Below are 24,223 nucleotides of genomic sequence, written 5' to 3'. Positions count from 1 at the left end.
ATAATACGCAATATATTCAATAAAATGTACAATCATCACCATTAACTATAATGTCTGCACATCTTTTAGTCATACTTTGTGTTAATTTCTTTGCGCGTTGGGGAAGTAATCGGCTCCAATTTAATCGAATTTGCCTTGATAGTTGTTTGAGCGCCCATATTTGCTTTCTTTTGAGTGTTTGCTTAACTCTTGCCGAAACATTTTTGGTAGGGTTAGCATCAGGCGCCTGTGAAGGCCAATCCAATATATCGATCCCATTTTGCTGTTTTTACTCTTTACATCTTCGGCTGCGTTACTTGGGATCGTTTTCTTCTTGTAAAACTCAAGGATGGTAAGTTCTTCCAAATATCATCGCAGCTGATGGCAATAGTGCTTTTTGGTAAAATTTATTCAACCAAACTGCATTCAAATTGGCGGTGAACACAAATAAAGGACCAAATCCTTTTTCAGAAAAGCAGTCCCACACATGAACCTTAACTGGATATTCATTCGTGAATACTACGATTGTCCAATTCCGTTCTGGATTTGTCTTAGTCCATGCAAGTCTTTTATTAATGTGTTCTAATGAGAGCAGCAGTTTTTTCCAATTGTTTGTCGACCAAGTTAGAGCCATAGTTCGCGCTAACGGCACGCACTCTATATTCTTACATTTTGCCGATGCCGCTAGATGGCGCTGCAAATAAAAAAGAAAATGAAATTATGAAAAATATGAAAAGCAAAATTTTTCAAATGACTCGCCTACGTTGCAGTGGAATCAAGATTTCACAAGCCAATATAAATATATATTACCTAGTACATGGGAAAAGAACATTTCTGAAATTTGATGTTTTTGGCACTGATATATGAAATGTAGACGTGTTCGCACAATATAGTACTCTGAAACTTGATTAGCAGCCCAATCAGATGGGCTAATATAGACACCCGTGTAGAAGCGAAGAGGAACATTAACCAGCCAATGCGAGATTTGGTCACGTACATAACGGACCTACACAAGAAACTGAAAGGATCTATCCTAACTCCGGAAAACCTGGCGATAAGAGGGGCGCATAGTAAACCATCTACTGTCAAAGATGGATGTACCCAAACTTCACCTCTTATTAATCGTATAAAATCTACGCCAAAAAGGGCAATCGACAACGGCGCTGCAAGGAAAAGCCCTGCCAAAAGAAACAAAAATAAACGCGTCGAAGCTTTGAGAACAGAGCATGTTGCAACCAAAAAATGGGAGATGGTTAAATCTAAGAAAACGCGGAAGGATTTAACACAAAATACACCCAAAACAGATGAAAAGACAGAAAGGAACGATGTAAGAAAAATTCGAAAACGGCAGAGGCCACCGCGAAAGGATGCGATAGTAGTAAAAAGCGTTGGCAGCATATCATATGCGGAAATCTTGAAGCGGGTTAAGTCAGAGGCAAACCTAAAGGAGCTGAATAATAACATTCAAGGGGTCAAAAAAACTGCCAAAGGGGAGTTACTTTTGGTGCTGGCAAAACCATCTGACCCAAACACCTTGAAAATCCATAGGCTTTAAGAGAAGCGGTAGAAGTCAGGGCTCTAACGGAGCTGCGGCAAATGGAAATCCGAGACCTCGATGAAATCACCACAAAAGAAGAAGTACATGAGGTGATAACAAAACAGTTCAAGGAACTTGACTTACCTGCCGCAGCGATTCTGGGTCTACACTAAGAGTAACGCCGGAGACCGCTTCCAAGCTGCTTGAAGCAAACAAAATTCGAATAGGCCTTGTAATTTGTCGCATACGAGAGAAAATAGAACCAAAAAGATGCTTCAAATGTATGGAATGTGGGCATGTGGCAGGAAGTTGCAAAATCCCACACTAGCGTCTGCTTTAAATGCGGCAACAAAGATCATCAGGCCAAAAATTGCACACAAGCAGCAAACTGCATAATATGCAAGAAGAAAAATGTAAGTGACACAGGACATGCGATGACCAGCAGTAAGTGCCCAGAATACCAGAGAGCTCTGAAAGAAATACGACAGAAATGAAGATTTTACAACTAAACCTTAATCACTGCGAAAGCGCGCAAGACCTACTCACGCAGTCTATACGGGAACACAAAATAGACGTTGCTGTACTCAGTGAACACCTAGAAGGCAATGGCTGGGCCTCTCATATTACTGGCAAGTCGTCAATCTGGAACTGTGGGACAAATAGCTCCCGACTTATGAGCGTGAAGACAGCTCGCGGATTTGTACGGGCGCGTATTGGGGAAACATACGTCTATAGCTGCTACCTACCACCCAGCTTAACACTGACTGAAGCTACCAGCATCCTAGAGAATTTCGCCCAAGATATTAAAGACCAAAAACCTGTGGTCGTAGCTGGTGATTTTAACGCTTGGGCTGTGAACTGGGGATGCCCGCGAACAAGTCCAAGAGGTCAAGCCCTCTTGGAAGCTTTCGCCATGTTAGACATAGCCCTTATGAACACAGGGAACCAGCAGACATTCCAAAAGGCAGGAACGGGATCGATAATAGACCTTACCTTCATGAGTCCCAAACTTGCTCGCTCCACGAAATCGTTTGTTAGCCAGCATTATACCCGGAGTGACCATCTCGCGATAATCTGCGAAATAAAGAAACATGACGAATCAATGGTGCCATATACATACGACGCGAGATACAGGGTCGACTCAATGGAGGCTGAAGTAATCGAAGTCATGCTGGCAGATGTAACACTCAGTGGTGATTCAACTGAGAAGGCTACGCAAGCTATGAAGCACCTAACAAAATCATGCGACGCAGATATGTTTAAAACAAGGCCTAACAGGCATAACAGTGAACCCGTTTACTGGTGGACAGCGGAGATTGCGGAATTGCGTAGCGAGTGCAACAGAGCAAGGCGAGTTTATCAACGTTCTAGGGGCACGCACAGTTTCCAAGGGAACAAGCTTCAGTATAAGCAAAAAAGGAAGGCCCTGAAAAAGGCAATTAAAGGGAGTAAACGACAATGTTTCCTCCAACTATGTGACGAAGTCGATAGTAACCCTTGGGGACTCGGGTATAGGCTAGTCATGAAAAAACTGAAAGTTTTCAAGCCACTCCCAACAACGTGCCAGGCCACACTGCGTAATGTAGTTGAAACATTGTTCCCAGCGCAAGATGCTCTCCGAGCCTATGATTTGGAAAAATGTTTCGAGGGGGACCAAAATATACAGTTGACAGACAAAGATGAGCTCCTGATGATCACTAAACGGATCAAAAACAATAAAGCTCCTGGCCCAGATGGAGTCCCCAATGAGGCATTAAAAGTGGCAATTCGAAGCCATACCGACATTTTTGTAGATCTCTACAATACATGCCTAAAAGAAGGCACATTTCCTACTCAGTGGAACTTACAGAAACTGGCGCCGATTCCAAAAGGATCTAAACCAGCGGAAGATCCTAAAGGCTACCGCCCCCTTTGCATGCTCGACACCGCAGGTAAAATGCTAGAACGGTTGACCGCTAATCGTCTGGAGGCTGCTATTGATGACGCAGGCGGTCTATCATTCTCGCAATTCGGATTCGGCAAGGCTTGCTCAACCACAGATGCTGTAGTTGCGGTTAAAAGCATTGCGCAGAAGGCAATCGAAGGAACTCGGTGGTTATACGGTAGCAAGGAATACTGCCTAATGGCAACGCTAGACGTAAAGAATGCCTTCAATACCGCGAACTGGTACCAGATTCTGATGGCGCTTGATTGCTTCCAGGTTCCAACGTATATACGAAAGATTATCCACAGTTATTTCACTAACAGAACCCTTCGCTATAATACCGATGCGGGTGTTAGGGAATATAAAATAACTGGCGGAGTTCCACAAGGCTCAGTCCTAGGCCCCTTGCTGTGGAATATTATGTACGATGGAGTCTTACGTCTCAGTTTACCCCCAGGGTCCAAAATTATAGGGTTTGCTGACGATATCGCTGTTGTGGTCGTAGCTAAAGTACTACAGCAAGCTGAAGCAACCTGCAGCCAGGCTGTCCGCATGGTAAAAGAATGGCTGCGCAAGAATGGTCTAACTCTTGCGGATCATAAGACGGAAGCAGTGCTCATTAGCAGCAGGAAGAAGGTGGAGTCGGCAAATATAATGGTGGGCGAAAATACCATAGGATCGAAACCGTCCATTAAATACCTGGGTGTATTAATTGACCATAGGCTGAACTTCAGAGATCACCTATCATACGCAAGCAGCAAAGCGGCAGAGGCAGTAACAGCACTGACGCGCATAATGATGAACACTAGAGGCCCTAGGCAAAACCGTAGGAGACTACTTAATACCGTGGTCTCATCGATTTTGCTGTATGTAGCTCCAGCATGGGCGGAAGCAACTAATTGCAGCTCATACATATGTGAGTTGTATGAAATCAGGGTATCGACTGAGTGCTCTCAGAGTGTGCTGCGCTTTCCGAACGGTATCAGAAGACACCATTATGGTTATTGCAGGACTACTCCCAATAAATTTAATGGCAAAAGAGTACGCTGAAGTTTACCAAAACAAAGCTACTTCACAACGACAGACAATACGCAAGGAAGCAAGAGAGCGTAGCTTGCGTTCATGGCAGGGAAGTTGGAGTTCGTCCCTGAACGGACGCTGGACGTACCGTCTGATTCCCTTAATAGCCAAATGGGTTAACCGTAAGCATAGACAGTTAGACTATTATCTGACCCAAATACTGACGGGACATGGGTGTTTTAAATCCTATCTATATAGGTTTAAGCACGAAGACGACCCGTACTGTTCTTATTGTGCACCAGCTGTAGAAGACGCAGAACATGTTTTCTTTGTCTGTCCGCGATTTGTGTTCGAAAGGGAGGAATTAAGCATTAGGGTGGGGAAGCCAATTTCGGCTGATAACCTAGTCGATATTATGTTAGAGTCAGAAGAATATTGGTCCGCTGTATGTAATATGGCAAAAATAGTAATCTCCAAACTGCGTCGCGATGAACAACAGCGCAGATCTTCATGAAGAGGCAATAGGAAGCTCCCCTTCACGTCAAGTGATACTTGACGGTTGACGTCGCTAAACAACACAGCGCAAATTTTCAAGAATTGACAATAGGCCGCTCCCCCTCCCGCGAAGTCATGCCTAACGGTTGTCCAACGGTGGGAGGGAAACGGAGCTGGGGTGGGTTTTTAGTGGGTGAGTCGAAAGGCAAGTCCCACACTTTTCGGCTTTCAATGCTTTGTGCTACCTCCATAAAAAAAAAAAAATAAAGACACCCGTGTAGTAATCGATGCATGAAGAACAGAGAACTTACTGATATTTTCAAAAACAAAAGTACGGCGTCTTAAGAAAAAAACTAGCAGAGCGCAGTGCTATTGTCCGTTTGGTCGACAGGTTCAGAGTTCGCATAACGATATTTACTTATATGGGCCGAAGACATGACAAATAAACAGATTGAATTTAATACTTTTTGGGAAAATGACCGACACTACGAAGACTGCGCTACAGATTTCTGGGGGATGAGTGTGTAGGGAGAGCGAACAATTTAGGCACAGTTACGCTGCAAGCCCATATGAAATTTACCAAAAGATCGAGTTGGTTTAAGGACACGTAGGAATAGGAATAGGAACGGGATAGTCGTTCCTTGGTACCATAACAGACCTATGTAACCAATGATTGAACTTTTTAAATATATAAATATGAAATAAGATCAAATTGAGATTTTTATTTAAAATTACAGTACAAAACAATCGAACAGTTAGGGGCTAGTGGCGCGATTTTGACAAGCGGTGACGTCACCGTCGCGAATAAACTAACATCTTCCTTTTGTTACTTGTTTGTGAACGTTCAATGACTGGCTTGGTGAGTATAGTGGTTTCAAGAGTTGTGATTTTTAAATTAAGCAAAATTGTATAATAACAACGAAGTGCTGCGTGTTAAGTTGTGAAAACACTTATTATACCAATAGCTCCAAATACAATTTGTTTGCTGTTTTTGCCAAAGTGCCGTGGCAAGAAAGTGTATACTTATATGTGTGCTTAATTTCTTGTATTCCGCATTTTCCGCTTATTATCGCTTACTCTTCCTCTGCACAAACAAGTAACTGCTCTTCTTGTTGCTTGTCTCTTCATAGTACTAACGTTACCGCAAATTGGGAAGGCGCAGTCTTGCACTTTACCATTATTTTCCAAATATTGCGGAATATATTGTTATACCAGAAATATATTATCTGGCAACACCACAACATCCACTCATTAAAGCTCGAAACTCGAAGCTTTTCACAATAAAGCTTATTTTAATACTTTTCCAATGTGTCGCTTTAGCAACCCTCTTCTGTTCGAACAGCAACAAAAACTTGTTGGATATTCAGCTAAAATCGAATAGAAAATGCGATTGCATTCAGTTTTGTAGCAAATCTTGCGCGGTGAGTTTCATAATTGCAACGAGCGAGCTGTTGCGCTACGTAATTTGTAGCTAAAAAAAGAAAGAAAAAAAAAACAATTGTTTGCCGCTTTGTTGTTTAATTGAAAGTAATTTCTTGTGGGTAGTAAGACTGCGATCCCGGCCTGCTCCAAGTCTCTTCATCTGAAGTAAAATAATTTATGCATTTGTGTATGTGAGTGTGTGGAATAAGATATAAGTAAAAGAACGCAGATCACTTGTAAAGTGCTAAAGAGATAAACGAAAAAGTGAAGAAAAGTGTGGAAGAGATAAAGCAAAGCGATTATTCGACTATACTTGAGTCCAGTGAATTCTTTGAAATATATATCAACGCCTAGTGTGTTTTTTTTATTGAATTACTGCCATTAACTTTTTTATCTTAATACAACACAAATACGAATTCAATTAATATAGCTGAACGTACATAATTGGAATATCCAACAACAAACAAATTGGACCAAGCAAACACTTTCTGCAGTTTTCAAACTTTCACTTCGACGCAACATTTTTTGCTAAGCTTAATTAGAAATGTAAGTTGTTCACTAGCATACCAACAGACAAGTATTTATGTGAATATTTTCTCCATAAATAGTACAACTCGTTTATTGTATCAAGGTCAGGCGAAAGCCAGAAAGTGCAGCAGGAGACGCGTGCGAAATGCTCCATCTGTGAAACTGCGCAGAGTTTGAAAGCCATGTGTTTGATCGTGCGCTTATGAGTTGTGCGGGTGGGCGGTTTAGCTGTGGTTATGCTATGCAAATACTCAAGTACATACAAAGCTAAAAGAGCTTGAAACCTGAAACTTGAATTTGAAATTATTTTTATACATACATATACATACATATGTATGTATCTACACGGTGACCATACAACGTTCAGTGGCTTAAACTCCCTGAATTAAGAAGTTACTCGAGTCTACTCAATGGATCATTTCGTATATGCTATTTATATATGTATGTATGTACATGCATATTTATATACAACAAAACTTTTATCAGCTTGAGTTTAGCTATTCATCTCGTGACTCATTTGCATCAATTGACTTCTTATAGTTGGATTATTCGTATGTCTGTACATACATACTCACATATGTATGTATATATTTTCTCAAATTTCTGGTTTTTACTCTTGTCTGCGCCTCAGTTTGATGCGTTTACTTTTGCCTTACCTTTTTCATTCCATTTTCGCTTGTTAGTATTATTCCTGCATACAAATTTCTTCTGGTCTTTTGTTGAATTTCATTTGTTTACTTAGCTTTGCTCTAAAACATGTTTACAAAATTCTCATGTACATGTGCCAATGAATCCACTAAATGCTAATGCCAATATTAGCCGTCAATGCTAACTCTAATATTTCGGGATCCGTCTCGGGATTTTTTGTTTGCTAGATATAGTCGTATAAATGTTTGCTTTAGGAGGGAGCCTGCTTTTTTGCATAAATGTCTTCTCAAACTATCCAAGAATGTGTCCTCAAAATTTCAGAAGCAAATTCAAAATATTTTCGGAGTTACAGAAGAAATTGTGAGCAAGCGTCGAGCAGGTATACGAGCGGCCGGATCGCTCGAAGTGCGATTTCTCGGTTTTTTATTTTTACGATTTTTCGTAATTGGCGGGAAAGATAGGGGAAAAGTGAAACGTGCTATCGAAACGAGATAACATTGATTGTTCTCGGAATTAAATTCTCTTCTAGTTGAACCTAAAAAACCTTAAGAAACTTATGATTAACCCACTTTTTAAACAATCTAAAGTGAATTTGTTTTTCCAAAAAAATGATTTTTTTTTTATTAGCGAAAAATTGTTGAATTTCTCACTTTTTGTTAATTTTTCTTGGTTTAACTAGAAGCTATACTATAATAAAATAAAATTTTTTTTGGGTTTTTGGTTGCTGATGAAAATTGTAACCTGCATCTTTCCCGCCGCACGACACATGCACACTCGAGGCGCCTCGGCAAAATGCTTGTACCAGGCATAATATGACATATATTTTAATGAAAAAATTTGAGAAGACTGTTGAAATATATATAAATAAAACCTGAAAGTTTCGTTTCAATCGAATATTTCTTTTCTTCCCAAAAAAATCCACGAAAAAATCGATTTTTTGAAGGCTCTAAAGGAGGCTCCCCCCTAAATTTGGTTGGGTATGTATGATTTCTATATATGCAAACATACTTACATATGCACATATTTGTTGATAAATATTTGCCACAACTAAAATATTATTATTATTATTTCAAAAAAATACTTTATTTTATATTTATTTTGAGTCTACAGATACATCTTACAGACTATATTAAAAATGTTTCTGAGTATTCAGTTAAATCTTAAAATTATAACAACTTAGACTAAAGTTGAAGTTAGGATAGTTGTTACTGTATTTAAAGTTTAATTAAATTCAAAAGCTCACTGTGATTATATTGGAATTTAAAAGGTTATTCAGGAAGAAAACTGAAAAGTTGATTCGTTTATCTTCAAGGCTTTGCAGTCCAATCAATTTGCGTTTGCCTATATAAATAGGGGCACCTTTGGGTCAGCGTAGCTTACCCAATATCGTCTTTGCGACTAAGTTTATAATCATAGATAAATGGATTGACTTTTTCCTGTATGAAACCAAGCAGCATTTGCGGCCGGTTTAAGATCCTTTTGAAAATTGATACAATCTTTAATACAGTGGATTTGTAAAAATACTTTAACATCATCTGCAAACATTAAACATTTTACAATTTTAAATATTTTTGGTAAGTCGTTTATAAAAAAAAAAGAAGGGGCCCACAGTCAGCCACTTTGGCTGTTCCCATGGCTGGCAGAAAACGGTCGCTCTCTAAGTATGCGATAATGTAATATTATCAGCGACTTCTCCGCAAGTAGGGCGCCGCACTTTTGCAGTCATATTCGAGATAAGAAAAGGTTTCGTTCCTTCTCTTTGAGTTAGACAATTGGTAAATGAACTGGCAGAACGAGTAGATGAACAAATTCGACTTCAGCAAGGAATTTTTTTTCTTAAATTACAGAAAAAATAAGGAGACATCCATAAAGTTCGGGAATTCTGTCCTGGTTGTTATGATGAAAATTCAAGATTTTTTGGATCTAAAAAACCCAAAAATTTAACAAAAAAAGTTGCAACATTTTAGTACATGTTTAAATCTCAGCCCCCGCTTTTGCTTCAATGAAGCTCATTAAAGGTATATTTGACTACATCCATACAGGTAAGATTTAACTTTTAATTTTAGTACGGTCAGTCCCGCGAAAAGCAGAAATACGGTCGGGGCCGAGGTCGCGCTCAACGTGCTAATGCAGATTTAGAGGATGCCATTTTTACAAACAACTTCCTTCCCGGACGGTAGTTAAGAAATAATTTTAAGTTTTCCTTCAATACCGCATACATTCACCTTCTTTATGAAAATGAAATGTCGACCATTTATTTTTGCATGCCGTTGAGAAATCTGTGTAACCTACTAAACATCTTGCGTGTTGTGCACGATTTACAAAAGCGTAATAGCGTAGCAGTTTGTGTGTAGTGCTAAAGTAGTAAGAGTAGATTGTAATGGGACAAAGTCATGTTGGTACGAGTACTCGCAAATATGATCAGTAATACGATTTAACATTTTTCTTTAACCGTTTGAGTGCTAAGCGATTTTCTTTAATACATACGAAAATTGCGAAGCAAAATTTGGTCTAAGAAAACTGAAATATGATGGCTTTACAAATATAAGCATAGAGAACACAAAAAATTACATATTTCAATAATTTTATTTTTATTTTGTAGACTAAACTATTAGTTATGATTATAAGAAAAACTTATTTACATTTTTTTAATATCATCTTTTCTTTTTTTTTACAACAAGTTCCGGCATTATTATTCAAATTTTGGCACATTTGTGGTTCCCCACACATGTACCATGCACACCTTTTTTGCAAATGTTGCATATTAGCCGGGAACGCTTTGGATTTTTAGATCCTTTTACACTACATACTACACATTTGCGCAATTTATTTTCAAAATATCGATATTGAACGAAAAATAAAAATTGTTTTTAACGGTCTCAACTAATTTATACTTTTATATGACATAAATTTTTTATAAATATCGCAAAATAATATTCAACACGTTCCTAGCCGAACGCCAAATGCACAGTGATGCAATCGTCGCTATAGCAACGCGCCGCAAATTTGGAGTAATTAGTTATCGTCGCTATATCGACGAATCGCACTCAAACGGTTAAGGATAGAATCAAATCATTTCGAAATTGCTATGCGATTATTGCTTATCGATCATTTCGGCTTCCTGATTTGTAGATTAGCGTGATTGCGCATATTTTCCAAACATCGAGAATGATCGATTTGTATAGGCATTTTTTGAAGAGAATTGCAATGGATTTCGCTATTGAAGTGGAGATGTGTTTAAAAAATATGGGGCAGAAAACTTCATAATCAACGAATGGGCTATTTTTCAGTTCTAAAATTGTTTGTACAACATTATTGATTTAAACAGTAAAATCATCATATTATAGTGCAGAGCAAACGTTAATGTAAATGTCATACTTTTCATAAACCTTTTGGAAAAATGTTGCAAAAAAGACTCAAGAGTCCGGCTCATTATCTGAAGGATTGTCGTTATAGTTTAAACAAGTGGGATATTGGTTTTGGTATGCCGTTTATTGTTAATACTTATAACGCCAATAGCTAGAGGGATTTAATTTTAAATTTGATTCAGTTGTAAACAAATAATGCTTAAACAAGTAGGCGTGAAGACAATTGAATTCCTACGACAGTCGGTTCTACGTAACTGGAACGACCCGGATTTATATCCGGCCAAGGACTGTCACTTCAGTAGCATTCTATGTACGTATATTTAAGGGGAATGTTTCTGCTGCTACAAAATAACAACAATAAAAATTGAATTCTCTTTTCAAATGTTATTTTTTTAATTTTTCAGAGGACAAAGCCTTGACTTAAATCAGAGTGGTTTGTTGTGAGATTTCAAACTTCGTAGAGGGACAAAGCGAGAAATTATGGATAGCAATTTGTGACATAAAATACCTTAAGGTGTTGTAGGATCACAGGCTGAGCCCAAAAACGACCTGTCTGTATTATCAATGTATTTTTCACAATAGATCAACTCTGGTCGCAGTGCGTAATGGCCTTCTAATAATATCAATGTATTTTTTTATCTTTATACGGGGTGCCTTTTATATGTCGGGATTTGGCAAACCTGGTGTTGCAATCTGACAACTGACATCTGTATCGCAAAGCTTGGCATTTTTGGGCTTTTACGTACTCAGAACGTTTTGAAATACCAGCGCTGTTTGTGTTGTTTACAGTAACTTAAAAGATTCATCTCGGCCCAAAAATGGAATTAAATTGTGAACATTTTCGTGCGATTATTTTTTACAACTTTCGACGTGGATTAACTCAGCAACATTGCATGGATGAACTTAATTAATTTTTTGGCGATGAAGCTCCATCACGGACCAGTGTTTATCGATGGTATGGTGAATTCAATCGTGGTCGTAGTTCACTCCAAGACGAATTTCGTGATGGTCGTCCAAAATCAGTTGTTGTTCCGAAAACCATTGATGCTGTGCGCGAACTGATATTGCAAGATCGTCATGTGACCTATCGTGAGATTGAGACAATCTTAGGCAGTAGTGGGACCAGCATACATTCAATATTGCACAATTTGTCAATCGCTCAAAAAAAGGCTCGTGTCGATTGGTCGAAGGAAATGCTCAAAAAATACGATCGCGGGGCTTCGAAACACGTCTATGACATCGTGACAGGTGATGAATCATGGATTTATGCGTATGAGCCCGAAAGTAAACAGCAGTCGACTGTATGGGTGTTTCAAGATGAGCCAAATCCAACAAAAGTTGTTCGCGCATGAAGCACTTCCAAACTGAGAGGTCAACGTTTTTCGACACCTGAAGAAGCGGTTGCGGCATTCAGAATGCATGTTTTGGAGGTACCTCATTCAGAGTGACACAAGTGCTTCGACAATTGGTTCAAACGCATGCAAAAGTGTATAGATCTTCATGGAGAATATTTTGAAAAACAATAAAGTGATTTTCGATGATTAAAATTTGTTTTTGTTCTCTAATCTCGACATATAAAAGGCACCTCTCGTAACATCAGCTTTAAAGTAATTGCGCCGCAATGTATTGATCGACGTTGGTTTATCGAATTTATAAAATTCAAAATTCATTAAGAGCACCTTTTATTTATTTATGATGCTTACTATGACTTAAAACCGGTAAATAGCATTGTTAGTAACATGAAATCAAGTCGGCAGAAATAAAAGTTAAATCCATATATACCAAGCTAAATAGAATTGAAAAAATACGTGTATTTTTTTAATAATTTTAGAATAACAAGAAATTTTGGCATTACGACAGCTAATTGTGAAAGAAAAAATAGAGAAAATATACGTTATTAGGTTAAAATTTGTTGGCAATTTCCTAGGCAGCTTATTAGGGGAGAGAACTTTCGATATATGAACATACATAGATCAGCTCCATGATGTATGGAATACAAAGTTGGCAACCATGCCGTACCTCTATTCCGCTCTTAGTGACTTTGACAGAAAGGCTGTGTGTATGACGTGACATTTGTTTCAATTTAATTGTGTGTTGTTTGTGTAATTTTATCTTCTTGCATTCATGCTCGCATTTTCACATTTCTCTGACGCAACTGCTCCAGTGTGACGTCACGTGTCTCTCATGAGTACATCTTGCATGCTATCATTCTTGAGTCAGCTAAGATTTCTAAAGCAACTCATGTTTTTCTACTTTTCTAGTGGAGTGCTATTGGATTAATAGTCCTTACTTGCATTGCAATTTTATCTGAACCCAGTAAATGAATGCTTTTCTTTAAGTTTCATCAATAATTTACAGAATGATGTAGACAGTTATGAGAAACCGATTTTTAAGGCGCACTTTCAATATTTCTTGTTTTTTTTTTTTTTTTTTTCTTAGCGAACAAATTTTATAAAACCAATCAAGCGTATTTAAGAAGTGTGCACCAATTTTTAAGTCAATCTGTTAAAAATTGGGCCACTAGGAGTGTCCAGGAGAAATTTCTACACGCAAAAACTAGTAAAGTTTGGAAAAATTCAATAAAATCTCTAACTTTTTAGTCAGAACTTTTAGGAAAATTTAGTTTTGTAGCTCATTCAATTATTGTGCCTGTTTAAATAAGCTCGAAATTCGTGTTGATTTTTGATAATTTTTTGATGATGGTGTTATGGATTTTCTTTCGTATAACAAATGCTCGTAATTTGTTTAAAAAAAAAAATCAAACATTAACGCGAACCACTTCAAACTTCCCAGTAGGTAGGTAGGTTAGATGGCAAGAGTACCCCAGGTGCACTAAAAGTAGCACTTACGTGCCGTTTTGATAGCATAATGTGGACCACTACCTGCGAAAAAAATTTAGGGAAGAGAAAATCGTCTACAGCCACTCAGTGCTGTTGATGTAGTGGAGGAGAGAAATGGGATCTAGGCTGGAAAATTCCTTCAAGCCATCCCCAAAGGGCACGTTAAGGAATCTCAAGCGCCTAGCTGCCAGAGCCGGTCATTTGCAGTCTCTTTCTCTGCAGGATCCCCCAAGCTTCTGCAATAGAAGTTGCACGGAATTCCAAGCTTCTCCGCATGGGTACCGATCACCCAGTGGCCAGTGAACACCGCAATGAGTTTGGAAATTGAATGGCGGGGGACTCCCATCACCTTAAGCGTTCTGTTTCTATCGTATTGAGGCCATAGTTTTTTCGAAATAGCAAACGATGAGACAGACCTTCATCTATCTTGCTCCTTTTTTAGAAAGAAATTGTGTAGTTTCCCTTTAACAACGGCCAAGGGGACACCGATGTCTGAGAAAGGGACGACGGTTCTGTCGACCCCTTCCTGGTAAGCTCATCGTCAGTTTCATTTCCCTCTATTTTCCTATGCACAGGAACCCAGATAAGGGAAATGCTTGCTGCACGTTCGAGACGTTTGAGTTTCTCCTTACAGGAGTTCACCAGAAGAGAGCTGCAATACAGCGACGACAGGCCTTCCCAATTTCGTACTAAAATTCAAAACTGCGTACGAGAAATTTTTCCAAAAATGTTGATTAAGAAGTTTGAAATGTTGATGAGTATTTATTAAATTTTTTAAAATTGTTTACAATGTTTCAAACTTGGCTTTTTTTCGGTATCAACTGTATTTTTATAAAAAAAATGAAATAAATAATAAGGCGTCAAAACTTTGCATTATTTTGCACTGTTATTGTTGTGAACACAGGTGTATTTCCGCAATTTAAAAAAATGTTATTTTTATGTTTTGAAGTTCATTTCCTGAACTAAACGTATAAATACTTGTAACCATTTTAATTTTCTTATCTTCAAAGTGGTCTTACCGCTTAAAAGACAAGCTTTATGTGTTAATAGTTTTATGCATAAATAATGAGGTCTTTCTCTTACTAGTTTTCTGCAGAAAATGTACATTTTAATTTATGTATCAAATACGAAGAATTTCATATAATTAACACAAGTGAACGAAAATATACAGGGTGTTCCATCATCTAGAGTTTGGTATTTGAATTATAAATTTTGTCTAACGTTGACAGCTAAAATAACACTCATGATGTATTTAGTTTATAGTTAAAAATTCACAAAATGGGTAGCTTTTCGCTTAAACAAAGTTGGGGGAATACAAAATGGAACAATCAGCCAAAATTTGTGATTCAATTGGCCACCGCAATTTAATTAATTTTTTTTGCACGCCGTTAAAAGTAAATGTTACGGCAGTCATTCAGGTACGATTTTAGAGTGGAAAGCTGAAATCAAAGTTGTTTGGTGAGATAAGTGCCGAAGCTTGCGAAAAAATGCTGAAAAATTAGCTACTGTGAAACTAGCTCGGGAAGTTATTGGACTGTAAAGTGTGTTCCACGCCTAATCAGAAGGCTTACGCTCTCCATTAATACTAATATCCTCGAAAAATATTTATGCGTTTTTTATTTGTAACCGAATTAAATTAATTTCTAAGCGCTACATGGCCAACCTTGTAAATTTGTTTAAATAAAATTTGAACTCTATGTAATTAATCATATTTAGTGAATTAAACTAAAAAATTCCGTGGAGAAAAATAAGCGATCATATAAGAGTATCTTGGAAGATGCAAAAGCAGTGTCTGGCTTGTGCTCGTTACATATGTAGACATGTACATACATATGTACATTTATACTCATGCTCACTGCGCTATCTCGTTTAATTTCTTGAGTGAGATCTTAAGATACATTTTTTAATTACAAGTTTACACGAAATAATAAATTCTAGCGTCTACTATATTTCAATTGAATCTGAAAATGTGGGCGACTGCATTCATTCGATATCATTTTTGCAATTTAATTTTGCTTCTACATAAATTTTTCTGTATAAAAAACAACTTAACCTTTAACTAATGAGGTGACATTTTTCAACGTAGTAGAATTGAACCATTTTCCTTCTTTTAATTAAATAGACGTTTATGTATTATAATACAAAAGTTGAGTATTTAAATAAACGAATCTAAATTAATTCAAATTACAGTACTCGGAAAATAAAAATTATATAAAAATTCTGAAAATTTCTAGTTTACTTCAACAGCCTTTTTAGTACAAACAAAACAAAAAGGTATAGGAAAAGAAGGGAGTGAAAGATTCACTTCTGATTAAAATTAAAAAAAAAAATGTTGCTTTCGGGATAATTTTACAATTAGTTTGCGCAACACTCGCACAGAACACGGCGACAGAACGTCGCGGCTGAAATGGCCATAGCAGAGAAAAAAAAACCCCGAAGCTGCTGTCTCTTGTTTGCCGGCGCGAACACTTGAATAAATATAACTCGAATTATGACATCAACATTTAATAGCAAAAGCAAAAATTTACGAAAAATCTAACTACTTCTTCTTCCTATGGTTTAATTAGGCATTTTGTGATCGTTCATATGTTTCGATGAGTTGTACGTATGTATGTGTATTGTTACCAAAGTTTTCACGGCGGCTCTAGTAAAGAAATAAAAGCACTCAAAGTTAAGATTTTACACAATCATTAAATCTAAAAAAATTGTATTTTATTAGCAGAAAAAAAACACTTTCGTCATTCAGTTGGCGTAAGAAATTAAAAGTTGGTACAAAGCGCTTCAGCGTTTCTCATAATCTTTTCTTTGACTTAACTCTCTTAGTTCTTTTACTAGGGCTGTTATGTTAACCTTTGGAAATATTTATCAAATAAATGCATATTTACGTACTTACAGCCCGCAAATGGTTTGGAGCACTATTGACTGACTATTTTTCTTCTTTGGTTTTGAATGTTCATTATTTTTTTTTTATAAAAACCGTATAAGCCCCGGGTTTTTGCAGCAAAACCGTATAAGTCCCAAATTCAAGCTTTATAAAAAATTAGAAAAATTTTGCAAAGTTTCTAGAAAAGATTTTGGTATGCAGTTTTATAGCTTATTAAAGTTTAGTGCTTTATAGCTTATTAATGAACTGCAAGTTTAAACTTGCTAAAAACCCTTATTGGTTTTTTTAATTTTTTCCTTGACGGTGCTACGCATTTTCTTCATATCAAAAGTCGTGCATTTATAGTTTGCTCAAAAATAATGCATGGACCACTTAGGCTCCGCTTTAATATTTTTTCTGTACATACGCAAAAGCTTATCATAAACCAGAGTCAATGACTTAAAAGTTTTCCCATGGCAGCCGGTTGTGCGTACCGGAATGACTCAGATTTTTCCGACCAAGGGCTACCGCCTCAGTAAACTAACCCGATCTAGTGTGCTGAACCTCACCTTTTAAAGGTACGCACCACTTTCAAACCAAAAAAAAATTATGCATTAAGAGCTGTATTCTTCCAAATGTTTGAAGTAGGGCATAGCATGTAGCGATAACTCCCTAGTATCGAAAATTTTCTTCGAAGTATTAGTTTTGTTCGATAACAAAATTAGCCATCATCAGGCATCGTCTAAATCAAAATCGTCAGCGAAAATTCTCTCCTAAGAAGCAGAAAACGCAAAATTTGCCATTACTTGCAGAAACCGATAGAATAAGACATACCTCCAGAGTTTGTTTACAAATTTTTATGTTGTCCAAAATGTGTATCGTAAATATACTTGAGTATAAACGGAGAATTCCAAACCGGCGCCAGGGTAGAAGTGCACAAAAGTCCAACTTCTACAAAAAATAAATTTGGTGTGTTTACAAAAAGTTCAGTCATATGCATTGTACAGATCCAAGATTCAATAATAAAAGAATTGCTCAGTAAGCAGCTTTCTCATTCCCTCTTGAAAAATCGGCTCCCTTAGCAAGACACTGGGTTGCTAGCTCTAGATATTTTGACTAAAAGTGGAGGAAAAGTAAAATTTGTAGAAAAGTCATTTCATTTTCAAATTGGGCTGCTTACGAGCAACAACTCGCTACAGAGTTTTTATCGGTATGTCCAGGACTATGGTAGTATGACATGGAATACATACCGCTTAAGCTAGGAGATGATAGAGTAATTGTCGCAATCCGAGATCGATGAGTGGTGAATTTACAAGGCTTCATTTCTTATGATGTGGTGATTTAAACGGAATTCATGTTTTGCAAAGAGCCTAGCATTTCCCAAAGAGTTACGACAGGGAGAATAATTGTGGATAGTCTCGACGCGATCGATAACATTGCATACCTCATTATAGAAAAGTTGGATTGACAGAACTTGTTTCCAATGAGCTTACCTTCCATTGGATGAATGAAGTGTCCAAAGGAGGCTTTGCAAAGCCTAGTACCAGCATGAAAAAGTTTTTCATAAAAAGCCATTTTCCGTAATCGGTGTAAAACTGTAGATCCTTCCATTTGTGGAACGTGCGCTACAAATAGGAGGAGGATCTCGGCCAAACACCTAACAGAATTGTACGTGCCAATCATTTATTTTTATTTTTAACAAAAAAGTTTCATATTGGCCAAACTTCGCGATCAGTTTTAAATTTAAAAATTAATTCACAAAATAGAGTATTCGATTAAGTGCAAAAATTTCTTGTTTTAATACTAGACTTGACAATTTCCGCTAATAAATTCTATTTCTACCATTATTTACATTCAAATATTAATTAAAACAAATTTTTGAAATCCACTTTATTCACCTTCTTCAATACAACCTTTTGTAAGAGAGTATCAAAAATCGAATGTCACTAGTGAGCAAACCTTTAATAATTGAATTATGTGTTATATCATTTATATGCATTGTACAGAGCCATAAGTAAAAATACTCTCAGCTGGTTGTCAAAAAATGCCTACTACTGAGATCAGCTGATTCCAAACGCTCTTCTTTGTAACATGGTTCCATAAAAAATTATCAAATTCCATATAAAATCGTACCAAAAAATTAAAAAAATGGCGTAAATATTCAGATATTTATCAATAAAAAACTTTATTACAGTTAAGAAAAATAGTCAAAATATTTATTATTATAAATTTTCCAAGTTAAAGATATTATTTTGTATTTTTTCATATTGTATTATCTTTTGATTATTCTATTGATTTTGATATTCTATTGTTTCTAATGTGATCATAAAAATTCTAATTTGTCATAGCAACTCCTCAAGCAAAAATCAAGCACTCACACCATCGCACACTTGACTGGCTGTCAAACTCACACCAAGGGTGCCTGTCAAAAAATAAGAAGAAGAATAGTGTTTTTGCTTGTATTTTTGTAGAATGGTCATATGATTTAAAACCATATATTAGCGTGATGATTAATATTTGCTGCCTAAAATCTGTCCAGCACAAAACGAACGTCTCTCCAGCATTCAACTGTCACTTTGCTTTTTCAAGTTTTATGGATTGCATAATCCGTTGGGGTTTTCAAACGCCTACGTGAAAAAATTAGTGTTACAAAAATATTATTAAAAAAAATTATAAAAAAGGATTACAATTTTTTGTGTTATTGAACGCAACTATTATTTTCACAATCTTTCGATAATCCATCTATTCAAAAGTATAGATTATAAATTTTGTATTTATTTGGGCAAGCTCTGCGCTTCTAAGAGAAAACAAATTTGCACATTTATGTGACACTGAAGCATACAGTGCATGTTATATTTTGCATAAAAAATATCTGCCGCTCGGAGTCTTCTTAAAACTTAAAACTCATGTCGAATGATTTCTGTGAAAGCTTCAAATATTTATAGTTTATTTATGTATTTAAGGTAGCTCGACAGAAAATATTTTAAAGGCATTGAATCAAGTGATTTGGGTGATCGCATTGTTGCAAATGAAGTGCTACAATAACAAATAAAATCGCATTCATGTTGCATATTCTGAAATTATTCTTCATGAGATTGTTTCGCTGGCTGTATGTGGCATGTGGCTTTTTTACTAAAACCACCTGAATTTTCTTAGATGAAATTAACGATTTTTCAACGTTACCGTAAGTCGCATCATTTAAATTTTTCTGGAAAATTCAAGCGATGAATTGTGTTCTATCATTGCAAGATCAGGTCACACGCATTCTTAGTGATTCGCCAGAGGCCTCCGGGTCTTAGCTGGGAGGTAGTTATACATCTCGATCTGGCGAACGATTTTGTTCTCAATCTCAGAAATATTTAAAAATATTTATTGGTTGAGGTCATGAATATACGTCTTCTACTTTATGCCGATGATATTGTTCTCCTGGCGGATAACCCGAAAGTCATGCAATCCATGATTAATAACCTGGAGAAATACTGTACTGAATGGAATATGCAAGTAAACCGAATACTAAATCGGATGTGATGGTCTTTAGAAGAGGTGGACGACTTTCCCAAGCAGAAAAATGGTGGTACCAAGGTGAAGAAATTAAATTGGTGGCAGAATATAAATATCTCGGTGTCATTCTCACACCCAAAATGGCATTCGGCTAACACGTAGAAGCCAGAAATACTTTAGCAAAAGCTAGGGACGATTTTTTAGCGAAGCGATTCATTTCATTAAAATCAAAATGGAAGCTTTTCCAAGGGGTATGCAGAGCGATACAAACTTACGCAGCGCAAGTTTGGGGTTATGCCTTATTGGATGAAGTAAATAAACTTCAACGTTACTTCATTAAAAGAATCCTCAAACTACCCGAGTGCACTCTGAATTATGCAATAACACTAGAAACTAATTTAAAAGGTAGCCACATCTATTTTTTAGCACTACACATGAAGTACATCTGGAAAAGCCTTTATAAATACAAATGCAGCAGACTCCCATACAAACTAACACAAGGCATCTTAAGTAAAATGGCTGTGTTTTGGCTTAAGCATCTGAACGACATGGGAATGGAGTTCGGTCTGAAGTTCGAAAAAAACATTACCGCCACAGGCCGGCAAGGTCGCTGTGTGCAACTTCTTCAACATGGCAAGGCGAAAAGCACAGTCAAGCGCGACGCGAATTTATTAACATTTAGACTACTCAAAAGGAGAATCATATATTAAAAAAGATATGCGACTAGCTGACATTAAAACAATTTTCAGAGCAAGATGTAGTTTACTAAAGCTAAATGCAACCACGTATGGAAAAAAATTGACACCCTCTGACATTTAAACTAGGAAGAAGATATGCAGCACTTCTTAGGAAGATGTCCGATACTAAAGGAGATCAGAACAAGATACCTAAACGCAGCGAAGCTAAATGAAGCAGAAGTCATAGATATACTTAATGGCCACAATTGGAAAATACTAAGTTGCTTTATATACTCAGCCTTGCGCTATAGAGAATTTCTTATTGCAGAGTTTAATTTTTGAAATTTATTTATTATTTCTTTCTTTATGTATTTATATATATAAATTCATTATTTTATAAATTATTGAAATGTAAGATGTAAAATTTATAAATAAATAATGAATTACTACTACTACTACTATAATCTTTAATCATTTGATCAAAAGTGCCTTCCTTTAACCATTAGAAAACGTCCCTGCACAAACTTAAACAGAAAATTTTCAAAAAAATTGTGTAGTTAGCGATCTCCCAACATTGACTCTCGCGTTGGCTGCAAAATTTAATAACACTGTACCGTTATGTAAACATGTCATGTGTTATCAAAACGTGAAATATTTGTATCACTCACCCACCGTTCACTTTTAAATTAAGATCCACACATTTGTGCGCAAAAACTCCATTTACCATTTTTCATACACATGCACACACAGATGGGTTTGTGTGGGTATTCATCTGTGTACTTAGCTAAAGTAATTAAACATGAAAATATGCATTGTAACTATTTAAAACCATGTAGGCATAAGCGATACGTTAATAAATAAATAATTGCTTCAGTATGTACTTACAAAAGGTAACGTAACAACACTATTGGAATGCACCGATACATTCATTATTCAATGCACGTTCCGTGAAAGCGGTACGCATTCGCTTTATAAACCGGTTTTCAATACATTTAAATTTTCATATTGGTAACTTTTCTGAAGTTTGCAAAACATAGGCGACGGTTACACTGAGGAATATGATTACAAATCATAAAAATTTATTAAGAAAATCAGAGACCAGTTCTCAGATTTATATAAACATTTTGATGACAAGACACCGTTGAATTATTTTCTATGCCGACAAATCATTCCCATTGAAGCGTATCATTCGCAGTTTTAACGAAATAAACGGCAAATGGTGGAATATACAGGGTTTGATTGAAAACTAATGAGCCCTCCCGCGCGGAGCGTCTGCCAAGCGATCAACCGAATCGGCTGGTGGGGGGAAAATGATCGTTGGACCTTCCCCTTCCACTAGAAACCGGTCCCAGTTCGCTGGCAACAGCGGTGCAGTCAACATAGCTCCGCGCGTGAAAGCTGTTTTAAAAGTGTGTTAGGATTTTGCAGTGGCGAAAATGCAGCGATCGTTGGAGCAACGTTACTCGATCAAATTTTGCGTAAAGCAAAACAAAACGAGTACCGAATCCATTGGGCTACTCAAGGAGGCTTACGGGGGCCAATTTCTGTCCAGTGCCCAGGTAAAACGGTGGCACAAGTCGTTCGAGGAAGGCCGGGAGGACGTCGAAGACGAACAGCGATCTGGAAGGCCTTCGTCGACTCAAATAGACGAAGATGTGAGTCCACAAGGAGTTTGAACCTCCAGGAACCACTGTAAACGCAGCATTTTACAAAGAAGTGCTCCTTCGGCTGAAAAACCGCGTCGCGCGGGTTCGGCCCGACCTCGTCAACAATTGGACCCTTCATCACGACAATGCGCCGGCGCACACCGTCTTCCTCTGCACCTCTACATTGGCCAAGATGTTGGTTACGGTGCTTCTCCACCCTCCCTACAGCCCAGACCTGTCCCCTCCGGACTTCTTCTTGTTACCGCGCCTGAAAAGAAAGCTGAAGGGGAGGCGTTTCGACTCCATCGAGGCGATCCAAAAAACTGTGAAAGCCGAATTGACCGCGATTCCGGCGGATGAGTTTAAAAAATGTTTCCTGCAGTGGAAACCACTACCAGCGGTGTATTGACGCTCAAGGGTCCTATTTTGAAGAATATTAGTTGTATAAGCCAAAAGGTTTAATAAAACTGCTTAAAAAAAATAAGGCTCATTACTTTTCAATCAAACACTGTACCCATCCGATGTAGTCATAGCCATACCACTTTTAACTCCATGATAGAAATAAAACATAGAACATCACTTATAAATACGTAACTGACATAATTAACAAATTGTTTACTTAAATTTAATAATAGGACACACTTGGGAAACCCTATTTTCAGAGTTAAGGGAAAATTCGTCCTCTTTTTAAGAAAAGGTTGTTAATTAACGTCACGAATTTAAGGAGAAGGAAATGAGAATTTGTATCAGGACTAAGGGAGGCCATGTCGTAGTATATCAAATAAAAGATGGTAATTGTTAAGTTTTTTGTTTTATTCGAGTTTTTTTTTTAATTTTTTTTGTTAACTTAAGTATTATACCTTTTATATAGCTAAAAATACATACTTTTTTTTTAAATAATTTTCATAAAAACAATGTTTTTTAATGATGTGGGCTAGGAAACACTTAGGAAAAATCATAAATTCAAAACTTTATTAAGCAGCCAGTTCAGGGCTTGGTTCGAATTTTATTGATGATATTTATTTATTAACGTACTGCTTAACCCATTTGCATAATAATCATATACACTTCTAAGCGCTCAACTTTCCAGTTCACTATTACAGAAGCGTATACATTAGGCCGGGTCGATTTGTGGGGAGGCAAAAAAATTGCCCATTGCTCTGTGAAAATCATATTCTAGGGATCAAAATAAGAAACTTTGCCGAAGGAACCATACCTCTAAAACGAAAACTGATGTCCCCCAATTTGGGTCGAACTTTTGGGTAGGGGCAAATTTTGAAAAATCCCACTTTGACCCATTTAGAGTGCTCCAATCGAGTCCAAATGTATGACCGACCCCCACTAACTTTGGACGGCTGATCCACCCATGCCAGTGGCACAACTGGAACTCCCCTGGGGGGTTCCCCATACAATAATTTCAAAATATCACCATTTTTGGCCTTTACATGAGAAAAGAAATTAAAAGGTTCGACCCAAATTGGGGGACATCAGAATTCGTTTTAGAGGTATGGTTCCTTCGGCAAAGTTTCTTATTTTGATCCCTAGAATATGATTTTCACAGATCAATGGGCGATGTTTTTGGCTCCCCACAAATCGACTCGGCCTAATATATATATATATTAACTGAAAAGATACATCAACAACATGAAAAGTTACGAAGTCCCTATCTTTGGCACTAAGCCAATTTTCCAACGGCCAACGTCATCAAGACAAGTTCAAAAGCGTTGCGTTGTTTGTTTAAAATAAAAGAAAAGTAGGAAACTATTTACCAGTGT

The 24,223-nt window shown here is 37.0% G+C and overlaps 1 protein-coding gene across 4 annotated transcripts in view; it reads left to right on the top strand.

Annotated features, from left to right (window-relative positions):
• The first annotated feature begins 6,344 nt into the window (after window positions 1-6,344).
• Window positions 6,345-24,223, top strand: part of LOC128858226 (annexin B11) — a 50,491-nt gene continuing 32,612 nt past the window's right edge. The window contains exons 1-2 of one of the 4 annotated variants that reach the window (XM_054094306.1): window positions 6,345-6,564; window positions 6,808-6,923. The gene's annotated coding sequence lies outside the window, so the exon portion shown is untranslated. Of the gene's footprint in view, window positions 6,924-24,223 lie in introns of all 4 variants that reach the window. The other 3 variants (XM_054094307.1, XM_054094309.1, XM_054094308.1) reach the window with 3 other exon arrangements.

The sequence above is a fragment of the Anastrepha ludens genome, chromosome 3 (assembly GCF_028408465.1).
Source record: "Anastrepha ludens isolate Willacy chromosome 3, idAnaLude1.1, whole genome shotgun sequence".
Lineage (NCBI taxonomy): Eukaryota > Metazoa > Arthropoda > Insecta > Diptera > Tephritidae > Anastrepha > Anastrepha ludens.
This window is presented reverse-complemented; position numbering and strand designations above follow the sequence as displayed.